Below are 14,459 nucleotides of genomic sequence, written 5' to 3'. Positions count from 1 at the left end.
CCGACCAATAATTTCTAATATAAACATGGCTACTAAAAGATGTCGGTTTTTGTTGATCAACACATAAACTGTATTCTCTGTATCCTCCTATCATTCACAAAAATATATTTCCCACTTCCTTAACACCATACAATATATTAATATTGAAAGACAGTTACCACCCAGTAGTCTTCTTTGCCTGATGGGTGTTTCTTCCGTTTACAACAAAATTCCGCATGGTCAAAAACTATAAGCTCTGAAGTCTGCACTAAACCTTTCTAACCCATCAGAATTTCAATCAATAACTGATCTTGCAAGCCTAGTTTTAACTCTGAACAACTACGAATTTAATAATGAGCACTTCATTCAGGTTAACGTACTGCCATGAGTACCAAAATGGCTCCCAGTTGTGCCAACATTTCAATGGATTATACTGGAAACCAGCTTTCAAACCTCAGCCTTGCAAAACCTCATGTATGGAAACGTTACATGGACAACACATTTTCATTTGGACAGTCGGTCTTAAATCACTTAGAAAATTTATCACTCATGCAAACTACAAACAACTTTACCTGCGATTACTCACCTACGCAGATTAACTTTCAATCGTAAATCTATTTATATAACGAGACTTTTAATAAAATAGTAATATACGTTCTCAGGTTTATTGCTTAAAAATGATTATAGCAGTTGATACATTCCAGGTGACTAAAAAAAGCTCACGCACACACACTTTAGTATTTAGCTCTCATCCGTACTAGGTAGTATTCAGTTCTCATCCGTACTAGGTAGTATTCAGCTCTCATCCGTACTAGGTAGTATTCAGTTCTCATCCGTACTAGGTAGTATTCAGCTCTCATCCGTACTAGGTAGTATTCAGTTCTCGTCCGTACTAGGTAGTATTCAGCTCTCATCCGTACTAGGTAGTATTCAGTTCTCGTCCGTACTAGGTAGTATTCAGCTCTCATCCGTACTAGGTAGTATTCACTTCTCATCCGTACTAGGTAGTATTCAGCTCTCATCCGTACTAGGTAGTATTCAGTTCTCATCCGTACTAGGTAGTATTCAGTTCTCATCCGTACTAGGTAGTATTCAGTTCTCATCCGTACTAGGTAGTATTCAGCTCTCATCCGTACTAGGTAGTATTCAGTTCTCATCCGTACTAGGTAGTATTCAGTTCTCATCCGTACTAGGTAGTATTCAGCTCTCATCCGTACTAGGTAGTATTCAGTTCTCATCCGTACTAGGTAGTATTCAGTTCTCATCCGTACTAGGTAGTATTCAGTTCTCATCCGTACTAGGTAGTATTCAGCTCTCATCCGTACTAGGTAGTATTCAGTTCTCGTCCGTACTAGGTAGTATTCAGTTCTCATCCGTACTAGGTAGTATTCAGTTCTCATCCGTACTAGGTAGTATTCAGCTCTCATCCGTACTAGGTAGTATTCAGTTCTCATCCGTACTAGGTAGTATTCAGCTCTCATCCGTACTAGGTAGTATTCAGTTCTCATCCGTACTAGGTAGTATTCAGCTCTCATCCGCACTAGATAGTATTCAGTTCTCATCCGTACTAGGTAGTATTCAGTTCTCATCCGTACTAGGTAGTATTCAGCTCCCATCCGCACTAGATAGTATTCAGTTCTCATCCGTACTAGGTAGTATTCAGTTCTCATCCGTACTAGGTAGTATTTAGCTCTCATCCGCACTAGATAGTATTCAGTTCTCATCCGTACTAGTAAGTATTCAGTTCTCATCCGTACTAGGTAGTATTCAGTTCTCATCCGTACTAGGTAGTATTCAGCTCTCATCCGCACTAGATAGTATTCAGTTCTCATCCGTACTAGGTAGTATTCAGCTCTCATCCGCACTAGATAGTATTCAGTTCTCATCCGTACTAGGTAGTATTCAGTTCTCATCCGTACTAGGTAGTATTCAGCTCCCATCCGCACTAGATAGTATTCAGTTCTCATCCGTACTAGGTAGTATTCAGTTCTCATCCGTACTAGGTAGTATTCAGCTCTCATCCGCACTAGATAGTATTCAGTTCTCATCCGTACTAGGTAGTATTCAGTTCTCATCCGTACTAGGTAGTATTCAGCTCTCATCCGCACTAGATAGTATTCAGTTCTCATCCGTACTAGGTAGTATTCAGTTCTCATCCGTACTAGGTAGTATTCAGCTCTCATCCGTACTAGATAGTATTCAGTTCTCATCCGTACTAGGTAGTATTCAGTTCTCGTCCGTACTAGGTAGTATTCAGCTCTCATCCGTACTAGGTAGTATTCAGTTCTCATCCGTACTAGGTAGTATTCAGCTCTCATCCGTACTAGGTAGTATTCAGTTCTCATCCGTACTAGGTAGTATTCAGCTCTCATCCGTACTAGGTAGTATTCAGTTCTCATCCGTACTAGGTAGTATTCAGTTCTCATCCGTACTAGGTAGTATTCAGCTCTCATCCGTACTAGGTAGTATTCAGTTCTCATCCGTACTAGGTAGTATTCAGCGCTCATCCGTACTAGGTAGTATTCAGTTCTCGTCCGTACTAGGTAGTATTCAGTTCTCATCCGTACTAGGTAGTATTCAGTTCTCATCCGTACTAGGTAGTATTCAGCTCTCATCCGTACTAGGTAGTATTCAGCTCTCATCCGCACTAGATAGTATTCAGTTCTCATCCGTACTAGGTAGTATTCAGTTCTCATCCGTACTAGGTAGTATTCAGCTCTCATCCGTACTAGATAGTATTCAGTTCTCATCCGTACTAGGTAGTATTCAGCTCTCATCCGTACTAGGTAGTATTCAGTTCTCAGCCGTATCCTTGAGGGGTTTTAACGCTAACACCCCTTGATCCTTAAGGTGAGTTTGGTACAAACTTCCCTTCGTACAGCCTAACCTTAAGAACAAACAATTAAGTTTAAATTTATATTACGTAATATTACAAACCTAGATTATTATGTAATGAGAATTTTAATTTAAAGAATAGTTTGGTTTGGTTTTTGAATTTCGCACAAAGCTCCACGAGGGCTATCTGCGCTAGCCGTACATAACTTAGCAGTGTAAGACTAAAGGAAATGAAGCTAGTCATCACCACCCACTACCAACAATTGGACTACTGTTTTACCAAAGAATAGTGCAATTGGCCGTCGCATTATAATGCTCCCTCGGCTGAAAGGACGAGCAAGTTTGGTGTGACGGGGCTTTCAACTCGCAACCCTCGTATTACGAGTCGAGTGCCATAACCACCTAGCCATGCCGGGCCATTTAAAGAATAAAAAAGGTAATTAGGCTTAATAAACTCCCTATTACAAGCAAGTATATAAACTAAAATTCAAGTTCAGGTTTTTGTCGCCAAATAATAAAATACGTTTTGTTTCTTAGTTTCTTCTGGAGTTAATAACATGAGTTGAAAAACAAACTTAACACGAAAAATAAGAGTAATATTTTATAAACTTAAACTTTGATTAAGTCGAATGAGGTTCCTGCATGGCCAGGTGGTTAAGGCACTCGACTCGTAATTCGAGGGTCGCAGGTTCCAATCCCGGTCCCACAAAACATACTCACCCTTTCAGCCATGTGGGCGTTATAATGTTACAATCAATTCCACTATTCATTGGTAAAAGAGTAGCCCAAGAGTTGGCGGTGGGTGGTGATGACTAGCTGCCTTCCCTCTAGTCTTACACTGCTAAATTAGGGACGGCTAGCGCAGATAGCCCTCATTTAACTTTGTGCGAAATTCAAAAACAAACAGACACAATAATTTTCTTCTTTTAAAAATGATTTCTACTGTTTTCAGTTTTTTTATACCAATAATCAACATCTAATTTATTTTTTGTTGGCAATGACTAGTTCGATCTTGATAAAATAGAAGTTAAGTGGTTTAAACCCTTGTGTGGCATTCTATTAAGGTTTAAGCCCCTCTATCGGAGAAAATATCTAACTGAAGAAAATGGATTTGGAAATTAACTGTTTAGTTATTTAGAAATATGTTTCACAATTTATGGTAAGTGTGTTTTTCTTATAGCAAAGCCACAGTGGGCCATCTGCTGAGTCCACGGAGTGGAATCGAACCCCTGATTTTAGTGTTGTAAATCCGTAAACTTATGGCTGTACCAGCGGGAGACTCTCTGGTAAAAAAGTAGCAGATCTTATATTTTCAAAAAATAACAGCAACAAAGACATCATAAACACAATGAAACAAGAAGTTATTTGTTATAATGACATGCAACCGAGGTTAAAAAAACACGTAACTTAAAAATGCATTTAACTATACATACACAAGTAAGGAAAAATTAAATAAACGTAGAAATGTTTACTATCCTTCCTTTAAAATAATGCAAACAAGATAGTAGAGAAAGCATTTCCATCATCTTACCTAACAAAACAGGCACACAATGCAGTAAAAACAGGATTCGTTCACATAAGTTATGACTAAATAGTTATATATATATATATACTTTCTAGCCTGTGTTATTATTTATGGGATGATCCAACGCCATCCCTACTATCTTGTTTGTATTGTTTTTGAAGGATCGATGTTAGCCATCTCTTCAGTTACTTATTTTATGAAATGTGTTTCTTTATTTCTTTGCTTGTTGTTTATTAACGCAGTGTTTCGATAGACATAGACATTTTGTTTGTTTGTTTTTGTATTTCGCACAATCCTAACTATCCAGTTCCCGCTAGTACAGCGGTATGTCTGCGGACTCACAACGCTGAAATCAGGGGTTGGTGAGTCTTGGTGGACTCAGCAGATAGCCCGATGTGGCTTTGCTATAAGAAAACACGCGCACTCGAACCATCAGTATATAGATAGTGCTGTCATCTATTGGCTTGTACATAAACTAGCGTCACCTATGACTGATCGACCAAATTATTTTACCCCTAATTTCATATATAATACATTCATTTATTAATTTCCCGGTGAATATTTATCTCTTGACATTTTTTGGATTTTTATACTTTATGTATTAAACAAACTACCAGTATAAGTTAACATCAGAGGCAAATTATATATTAAACAACATCAAAAAAGTGGAAATAGACGTACGTTACCTCTAAACAGTTCCAACTAACTGGTTAAAAACTGTCTTGTATGCTTTACAATAAAATTGTAATAGATACAACAAAGACAATGAATTAACTTAAATACTAAATATCTCCTTCAATAAATTAACAACAGGAAGGTTGGATGAAGAAGGTTGAACAACACAGGTTGGATTTGTGGCTACCGGTGGACATTTGTGAAAGACAATGGTGACCAGAGGAAGTTCGAGTTAGTTGAGCTCACTGTGCAATAAGACAGAACCTATGTCTGTCTTTTAGTAGGAAATAAACGAAGGTGGTGAGACATGGTGATGGGTTGGTTAGGACTGTTTATTATATGGAATATATGTGTGTATATACTGGAAAAAATAGAAGAAATGGGGATATAGAAAGAACTGGAGAAAATACAAAAGGAAAGAGGAGTTATAATAAGAGAAAAATGAAATCTAGATGAAATATAGACTTAATTACGCTGTTACAAACTGTTAATCACATTAGCTCATGATTAGATATAGATTTAAATACTCTGTTACAAACTGCTAATCACATTAGCTCATGATTAGATATAGATTTAATTACTCTGTTACAAACTGCTAATCACATTAGCTCATGATTAGATATAAATTTAATTACTCTGTTACAAACTGCTAATCACATTATCTCATGATTAGATATAGATTTAATTACTCTGTTACAAACTGCTAATCACATTAGCTCATGATTAGATATAGATTTAATTACTCTGTTACAAACTGCTAATTACATTAGCTCATGATTAGATATAGATTTAATTACTCTGTTACCATCTGCTAATTACTTTAGCTCCTGATTATAGATTTAATGACTCAGTTACCATCTGCTAGTTATATGCTTATATTCCATGAGTTTAGGTACTTTCTAGTGTTACCAACTGTTTCATTTCAAGCATTCTGTTTCTTATTAAGCAATAAAACTATACAATGGGTTATCTGTGTGGTGCCCATTACGAATAACAAAATTTGGTTTTTAGCGTTATAAGCCTTCAAAATTACTACTGAGCCACCAGGAGCATTTCAAGTAGAGAACTTATATGTTTTTTGTTTTATTAGATATGTTCACTTATAAGCATGAGTCCAGTAGTACTATGTGATACTTATATCTTCAGTGTTCTAGTTATAATTACATTTACTTTAAGCTAAATTTTAAGTAAAGTATAAAAATACAACTGAATTAATTATATATCAAATATTACAATTAGCTTAAGTTTAGGCTTAGTATATTTGAAAGCATGTCTAGCATGACCTGATGCTTAGAGCCATCGGTTACAAGTTCGACTCCTTCTCCATCGAAAATGGTCGTCTTATGTAGTTGCTGAGTGGGTTAATCACCCAGATGTAACAATTATGGTCTTATCGACTTATCTTACAACTTATAATTTGATAGGAGTAAAATCGAAACATAGAAATAAAACATTTAAATGCATAAAGTCTGACACAGCAACTAATCTACTGGTAAAATAAAAGGAATCTAGGTGTTAGCAGTATTAAAGGCAGATGCGCTTCTGAAATATGAGGTAAACCCCATAACAACTTAAATTTACAAGATGTACCAGAAGGGTTTTCATACGCTGGGTAGGTTGACAGATCATCATTTTGAGAGAATAATTCACCAAACTGAAGAAACACGAGGATGGATAATTACCAGTTATAAACAGAGATAATTAGTGTAAGGTCCTAGTTATAGAGGTTTCTCCACCGTAGAAAGGTATCTTTATATCTCATTGGCTAATGTAAGTCAACCTCAAGGATGGCGGACCATTTGATAGGCTATTGAACTGTTGCCAGTTGTCTGTCCTGTTATGGAAGACAGAGCTATAAACTGGAGTTCTGAAAATTGAGCGGTTAATCTACTGTATAGTATCAGTAATATATTAAAAATGAGCACCCAAGGCAATACTTGCTAAAACATCAGAGCTCGTGTACTCCATGGAGGACTTTGACTGACCAGCAGATGAAAGAGAAAAATAAGGTCAAAGCCTAAACACTCAGTTAGAAGATGATACATGTATAATAACTTTGTATTCTCCAAGTCTTCCATTGTAAAATATTACTGCAGTAATGAGGGGGTTTGGGATTGGAAAGCAAATACGGTTTTAAGAAGCTCTCTGACTTTTATGATAGATACTCTTTCAAGAAACTAAAGACTCAAACCCTGATGAACTCACGCTATTTGGCTTTAACTTTATGTCACATGCTAGCAGAAAGGCTGGGATTACCATTTCACTTCAGCACAACAGAAACATCGACAACTGTGAGCTTCGTTAAAGCAAGTCATTTCAGAACTGGAAATTCCCTTCTGAGCTGTCAAAAACACTTCAGTAAGAGTCTTCAGTGTCAGAAGTCTTAACTAGAATAAAGGAAAAAGCACTAATGGAAAAGGTTTATAGTATACTCTTAAAAAAAACGCAAAAGGGATATTTTTTATTTTAAAGAGAAATATATATAATAACGTTACAAGCTCAGAGTATGTGATGTTACACGTGTTAAGGCACTGATTGTCAGACCAAAATGACAACAAAAGTTGTGCACTTTGAAAACAGAGGAAAACATCGGATTCTTCGCCAAAACGCATTCGTGTCCAATAAATTTGTTTGAGAGATCTGCATATTCTGCAAGTGCAACATGTGCAAAATCCCTATAAAAGTGACGGGTTCTCGGTTTCCATAGCTCAGTGTTAAGCCACCGACACGCAATACAGTTACGCCAAGACTGACTGAAGCACAACGCAACAACGCCATTGGTCGATTGGAAGCAGTCGAATCTCGATCAGATGTTGCCTGAGCTGTGAATGTCCACCCAAGCACCATCACAAGGCTATGTAATCGTCACCAACAACATGGATCAACTCATGACCGTCCACGATCTGGCAGACCTCGTGTGACCACGCCCGCACAAGATCGCTACATCCGGTTACGCCACCTTCGGGATAGGACCACCACTGCAACGTCTACTGCCTCAACCATACCAGGGCTGCGTAGGATTTCCGATCAGACCGTACGCAACCGTCTACGAGATGCAGGAATCCGACCTCGACGTCCAGTCAGATTTGTTATCCTCACCCAGAAACGTCGTCAAGCACGGCTGCAGTGGACTCGGGCACATCGGGTATGGCCTCATCGACGATGGAGGCATGTTTGGTTCAGCGATGAATCACGTTTAATGCTTCGTAGGTAGGATGGAAGGACCCGTGCTTACCGTCGCCGAGGTGAACATTTTGCAGCAAACTGTGTGCAGAGTTGACAGATTTGGTGGTGGCAGATTTGGGCTGCCATCGCCTACAATGTCAGAACGGACCTTTTGCACATTCGAGGGAATCTTACGGCTCAACGATACGTCGACGAGATTCTTAGGCCCCATGTGCAACCCATCATGGTGAACGTCAACGACGTTTTTCAACATGACAACGCCCGTCCTCACACAGCCCGACTCACCACTGTCTTCTTGAGACACCACAACATCAACGTTCTTCCCTGGTCCTCCAGATCACCAGATTTAAACCCCATCGAACATCTTTGGGACGAGTTGGACCGACGTCAGCGAAGGCGACAACCTCAACCGTAGCTTTGCAGGCTGAGTGGACAGTCATTCCACAGGATGTAATTCGTCATCTCATCGCTTCCATGGGCAGGAGATGCCAAGCAGTTATTGATGCTCACGGGGGCATACTCGTTATTGACGTTGAGTGACGTTAAACTTCAACTAGTGAGTGTGGACTTCGCCTTTGCAGACTTTGAATGTTCAGCAGTTAATGTGCAAAGTTTCACACATGTCATACAAAACTACCCGGAATAAACTTGTTAACAATTTGTCTCAAATTTTGCCTTTTGCGTTTCTTTTTTTGAAGAGTATATATTCCAACAATCTTGTACTGCAGAACTTGGATTAAACAACGAGAGCATTACTTTTGATAACCCCACTTTGGGTGTCGTCTCTACCTGATATAATGGCAACAGTAATCACCTCATATGTGAGATGCATGTGAAGAGTGGTAAACATAGTGGTAGAAGACGAATTAGAAGCACATTCGAAAACGCCAAGCATCTCGACACCATTAAACAAAGTCGAGACAACAATGTCTTCAAAAGAAATATTGTGATATTTAATAAAGCCTGGATAATACACAGTCAAACTCCGGAAAAGTTCATGTGGATAAAGCATTACCCAATCAAGACAGAGGAGAGAAGAAGCACATGGAGTAGAGATCTGTTCTCTACAGGTAATCAGTTTCCATGGAAGAGGTAAGAAGTGACGTGTGCTGCAAACCACTCTCACAAAACTTCATTCTGTTACTTCAACAAGCTCATAGTCGCCACAGGGCCCAAAGATATCAACCGTTTACACTGATGATAGCACCACATTTCATACTGATGCATTAACCAATGCGACAATGGTAACCTGCAAGAGAAGTTTAAGCGACGCTAATCCCCATCTGAGCTGCAATTACATGCAGTTTGGAAACAGAACCATAAATCTAAAGACGGAACTCTATGTCTAGATGATGTAAAAATATACACCTTTAAGAAATTTACAGAAACCAACATTCAAGCTGGTGTCAGAGCATAAACATATCTGGAAATCAAGCAATATCCGTGAGATATGAAGTGATATGTTTTTTTTCAAATCCTTACCCAAACCTTTGAAGGATCATTTTCGTCATAAAATTCATCGAATCATCTTCCTTCAAAACATCACATGCAAAATCCCAGAAGAGACTGTATTTCACATTGAACCACTGTAATCCTTATAGTTAAGCAGTTATTGTAGTGGAAAAGAAACTCACATGAACATTGTTGAATTCACAGATGATAAAATGGAATGTTTTAAAACTGGAAAGAACATCGTGGAAGTATATTTAAATAAGAAAGATGATAAACATTGAGAGTTTATCTGCCCATTTCTGACGATAAAATGTTCAAAATAGCCATCAGTTGAACATGGAGGACAGTTCGTAACTGAACTAATTATCAGAAAATACATCACGAGGTATAGCATTTGGCAACGAAACTTAAATACCGTTACCAGTCTACATCAAGGATCATCACTTCTGCCAGTGTCTTAAACATCTACACCGTAAATCTATTCCACAAATACTCCGGTGCACAACACAGACATAGATAGCTAAATTTAAAAGCAAGTTACAGCCGTTTCTCAGTAGGGCGAATAAGTGGTGCAATCAAACATATATATTGTCAGTCAAAGTCAAACCATGTTCTGCATATTCAACAACAGAAATACTGGTTAGGACAAACAGGTACTAGCCTTTATGAATAATACTATTCATTTAGAAGAAACACTTCTCAACTACCTGTGTTTAACCCTTGGCAGACAATTGAACTTGATCAGACACATTAGCAGTTCCATTACCAGGATTACCAAAGGCTTCAATGCAGTGAAAATTGCTGTAGGAAACGTAACTGAAAATCACTACCCACTCATGCTTTACCTAAGTCTCATCTGTTCTACCCTGGTTTATACACTATCAATAATTATATAGCTAAATGAGATTGATAAAATATAAGACCGGCCATGTAAAGTGCTTCAGCTACTCACATAAAACACCATCAGCACTTTCAAAAAAATTCTCCCTCCTGGGTCTTGCAGCATAAACATTATAATTCCATTATCTCGCTGCAATAATTCCCAAAACGCCAGCCAAGACTGCTGAAAAAAACGCCTTCAGGAAACATTCATGGATAGACATATACTATATAGCTACCACTGTTGACGCACTGAGATCTGCATAAATCAGTCTAGACAGGAAATATAGAAAGAAGTAGATGATAACCTACAAGAAAAAAGCTTGTCAGAAGTCAATATTTTCATAAGAAACACAAAACTGGAAGCTATAAAAATATTCTTGTTTGTATTGCTGAAAGAAACGAGCTGTGAATAGAAAGTGTCACCCAGATAATATGTGCAATTGAATTGCAGGCAGAAGAACTGGCCTTCAGCGTGACATTAAAATAAAAAAAACATAATAGGAAGAACATCACCTAGATGTATGTGCCAATCTGCGTAGTAGTAAACTTCAAAAATGAAGCTGAAAGACTTACAAAAAAAGCCCTTTAACAAATTACAACTCTACTGGTATCATACCAGTAGATATGATACTATATCTACTATAGTAGATGGTGGTACAAACACCAAATCCTGAATCCACTTTTTCTCCACTGTAAGGTGAAAGTAATAACCATAAACTTAGAGGAAGTAAAAAAGTCTGAAAACAAAGTTCCCAATAGTGTAGCAGAACCTAAAGAATCAATAGCAAAGTATACAGCCAGAAGGTTTGGTTTTTGGTTTCTTTTAAATTTCACGCAAAGCTACTCGAGGGCTATCTGCGCTAGTCGTCCCTAATTTTGTAGTGTAAGACTAGAAGGAAGACAGTTAGTCATTACCACCTACCTCCATCTCTTGGGCTACTCTTTTACCAACGAATAGTTGGATTGACCGTCACATTATAATGCTCCCACTGCTGAAAGAGCGAGCATGTTTGGTGCAGCCAGAAAGCCACTGATAAGATTAGTAAAGAGTTCTCTTCTACTTCCTGTGTGAGGCTCGACATGGCCAGGTGGTTAAGGCACTCGACTCGTAATCCACCTCACTCCAACACGCTCGCCCTTTTAGCCGTGGGGGCGCTATAAGTGACAGTTAATCCCACTATTCGTTGGTAAAAGAGTAGCTTAAGAGTTGACGGTGGGTGGTGATGACTAAGCTGCCTTCCCTCTAGGTCTTGCAATGCTAAATTAGGGGCGGCTAGCCCAGATAGCCCTCGTGTAGCTTTGCGCGAAATTCAAAACAAACCAAACTACGTCCTGCGAGATAATCAATTTCCACATGCGGTTAACACCTGTTGACGCAACTCCTGAGATTGTTGTATAGTATTCTCAACGCAATTACAAGAGTAGAAACTGCTTAACTCAAACATTATTCATCCATAAAAGTACGAAAAATACGGTGCAAAATGCTTAAACTAAACCTTAATCACCAGTAAGTGTAAGTTTTAAGTATAAATTAAACGTAAACAATTATGGCTGGATATTAAATTCTGAACTATTATATTATCCAAAGAATATATTTCATGAATAGCCGTTTCGACGCGTGGATATTACACACACACTACTTTTCCATTAACTTCAGACAAATCATAAATTACGAGACACTTTGTCACTGTAGTTTACTGTACAACAAAATATAAAAGTATATTTTAAGTAGACGATTATAATTGTGCAGCTTTATGTAGATATTACGTTTTACCTTTCTTTGCAACATTCCAATCATTCCTGTCCACGAGCCATTTTCCAGAGGAACTCCCCATTGCTTGTCGGTAGGCTTCAAAAGTGTATAGCTAAAAATATAAAATAGAATAATTATAAAAAGCTTGAAGAATATCTTAACAAAAACATTTCGACTGAAGAACATAAAAAATGTTTAGAATTTTAGTACTGGCTTGTTTCTAGAAGAGACTGCTCGTAGTTCGTCATCTCAACTTTAAAGGTGCTCTTCTGACTGTGTCCAAATGCCCTCTAAGTAAAGGTGTCATTAATATAAAAAATGAGCCACTCAAAGCTGGATTTCATATCGACCTTACTAAATTTCGGAATGTTAAGATCCCCCATAATGTTTGGTGTATGCAGTTTATGGGTGTTTGTAAGCTGTAGGTTTACATGATATGGGGCGTTGTCAATTGGAGATCTTAGGAGTGGATTAGCTGTGCCACTTGTTTCTTCATTACTGGTCATCATGTTTTAAAGTACTTACTTCTCTTCAAAGTTTGAACTGCTAAACGTTTAAATTTTATTTTCTGTGTTTATTTTACTGTCAAAGACTGAAGTAGAAGTGCCACTGAAAATAATACATTAAATTACCACTTGCGGCGTTAAACTGTTTACATGACACGGTAATGCCATACTCTGGAAAACAACAAAGCATACATACAGAAATCAATTGACTTGACCTCTGCTCCGAGAACGCGATATGAATTTTATCAGCTTACGTACCCTACAATGTTTATAATAAGAATTGCCCAGAGTAATAAGATTGCACTTTGAATCTGTGAAAAAAGTTTATGATAGTACATGTTTCGGGGCCAATCCAATAAATGTAAATGAGACAGTTTAAGTTATCATGTAGAAAATATCACTCATATCCTTGTATTCTCAATACGGCTGGTATGAGTATTAGGACTTTAATTAAAATTTTAATACCAATACCAGCCGTCTTAAGATACATTTTTGCTTCAAGTTGAATTGTCATCATTATTTATAACCTTGTTATTTTGTTTGGAGTGACAAAGTGAAACAAGAAATTAAAGACACATTTTGTTACTAATATGTAGAGTAAAAAGACAGTTTTACCTTGTCTGGAAGAATGTAAAAAAGTCCTAATGACACTACAGAATTTTGATTTGCATGTAAATAGCAATATTATGTAAAATGTAGCGATGATATAAAACATGTTTGGGTTTTCTGAAAATAAAGGTGTACAAAGAGTAATGCCCCTGCACGGTCTGGTGGTTAAGGCACTCGACTCGTAATCCGTGGGTCGTTGTTCGAATTCTCGTCGCATCAAACATGCTCGCCCTTTCAGCTGTGGGGGCGTTATAATGTTACGGTCAATCCCACTATGCGTTGGTAAAAGCGTAGCCCAAGAGTTAGCGGTGGATGGTGATGACTAGCTGCCTTACACTGCTAAATTAGGAACGGCTGGAGCAGATCGCTCTCGTGTAGCTTTGCGCGAAATTCAAAAACAAACAAAGAAACAAAGAGTAATAATAACGTAAAACACTTTTATTGCATCAGAAAATAATAACGTATATAAATTATGGCACGAATGAGTTTAATTTCAACTAGAAATTGGTTCATTGTATAGAGAGTAATGATGATGTAAGATTGTTTTGGTTCATCTGGAAATAGTGAAGTGGATAAACACTTGTTTGTTTGAAAAGTGAGTAAAGGTCTTGAAAAAAATTAAAATACTCTTTTTGATGGTGATTAACAAGAAGCTCCAGGCTCAAAACAAGACTTCTTCTACCAATGTAGTCCTTCTTAGAACCTTTCTGAAGTCTCCAGAAGATTAACATCCAAAACTTGGAGAAAACTTGTGACGGTCGAACATGAACAACAGTTAGGGCTCAACAACAAAAAAGCAGTATCTTCAACAGTAACAACACCTAGTACTAAAATTAACACTTACCCAGCCACAGTTAATAAACACGTATCTGGCCAAGACTTTACACTAATAAATAACATATCATAAATATCAGTAGCGTTAGATTCATGATGGGGAAATCGAAGTTTAGAAGTGAAGTTAAAGACTTTTGACAAAACATACGACATTTTATTGAAAAGTTTGAACGTTTCGGAATAATTTATTCCATCATCAGTGAAATCTGAAAATTATGTTGTA

The sequence above is a fragment of the Tachypleus tridentatus genome, chromosome 3, assembly GCF_004210375.1.
Source record: "Tachypleus tridentatus isolate NWPU-2018 chromosome 3, ASM421037v1, whole genome shotgun sequence".
NCBI classification, from domain to species: Eukaryota; Metazoa; Arthropoda; class Merostomata; order Xiphosura; family Limulidae; genus Tachypleus; species Tachypleus tridentatus.
The sequence above is the reverse complement of the archived record's forward strand: the minus strand, read 5'-3'. Positions refer to the sequence as shown.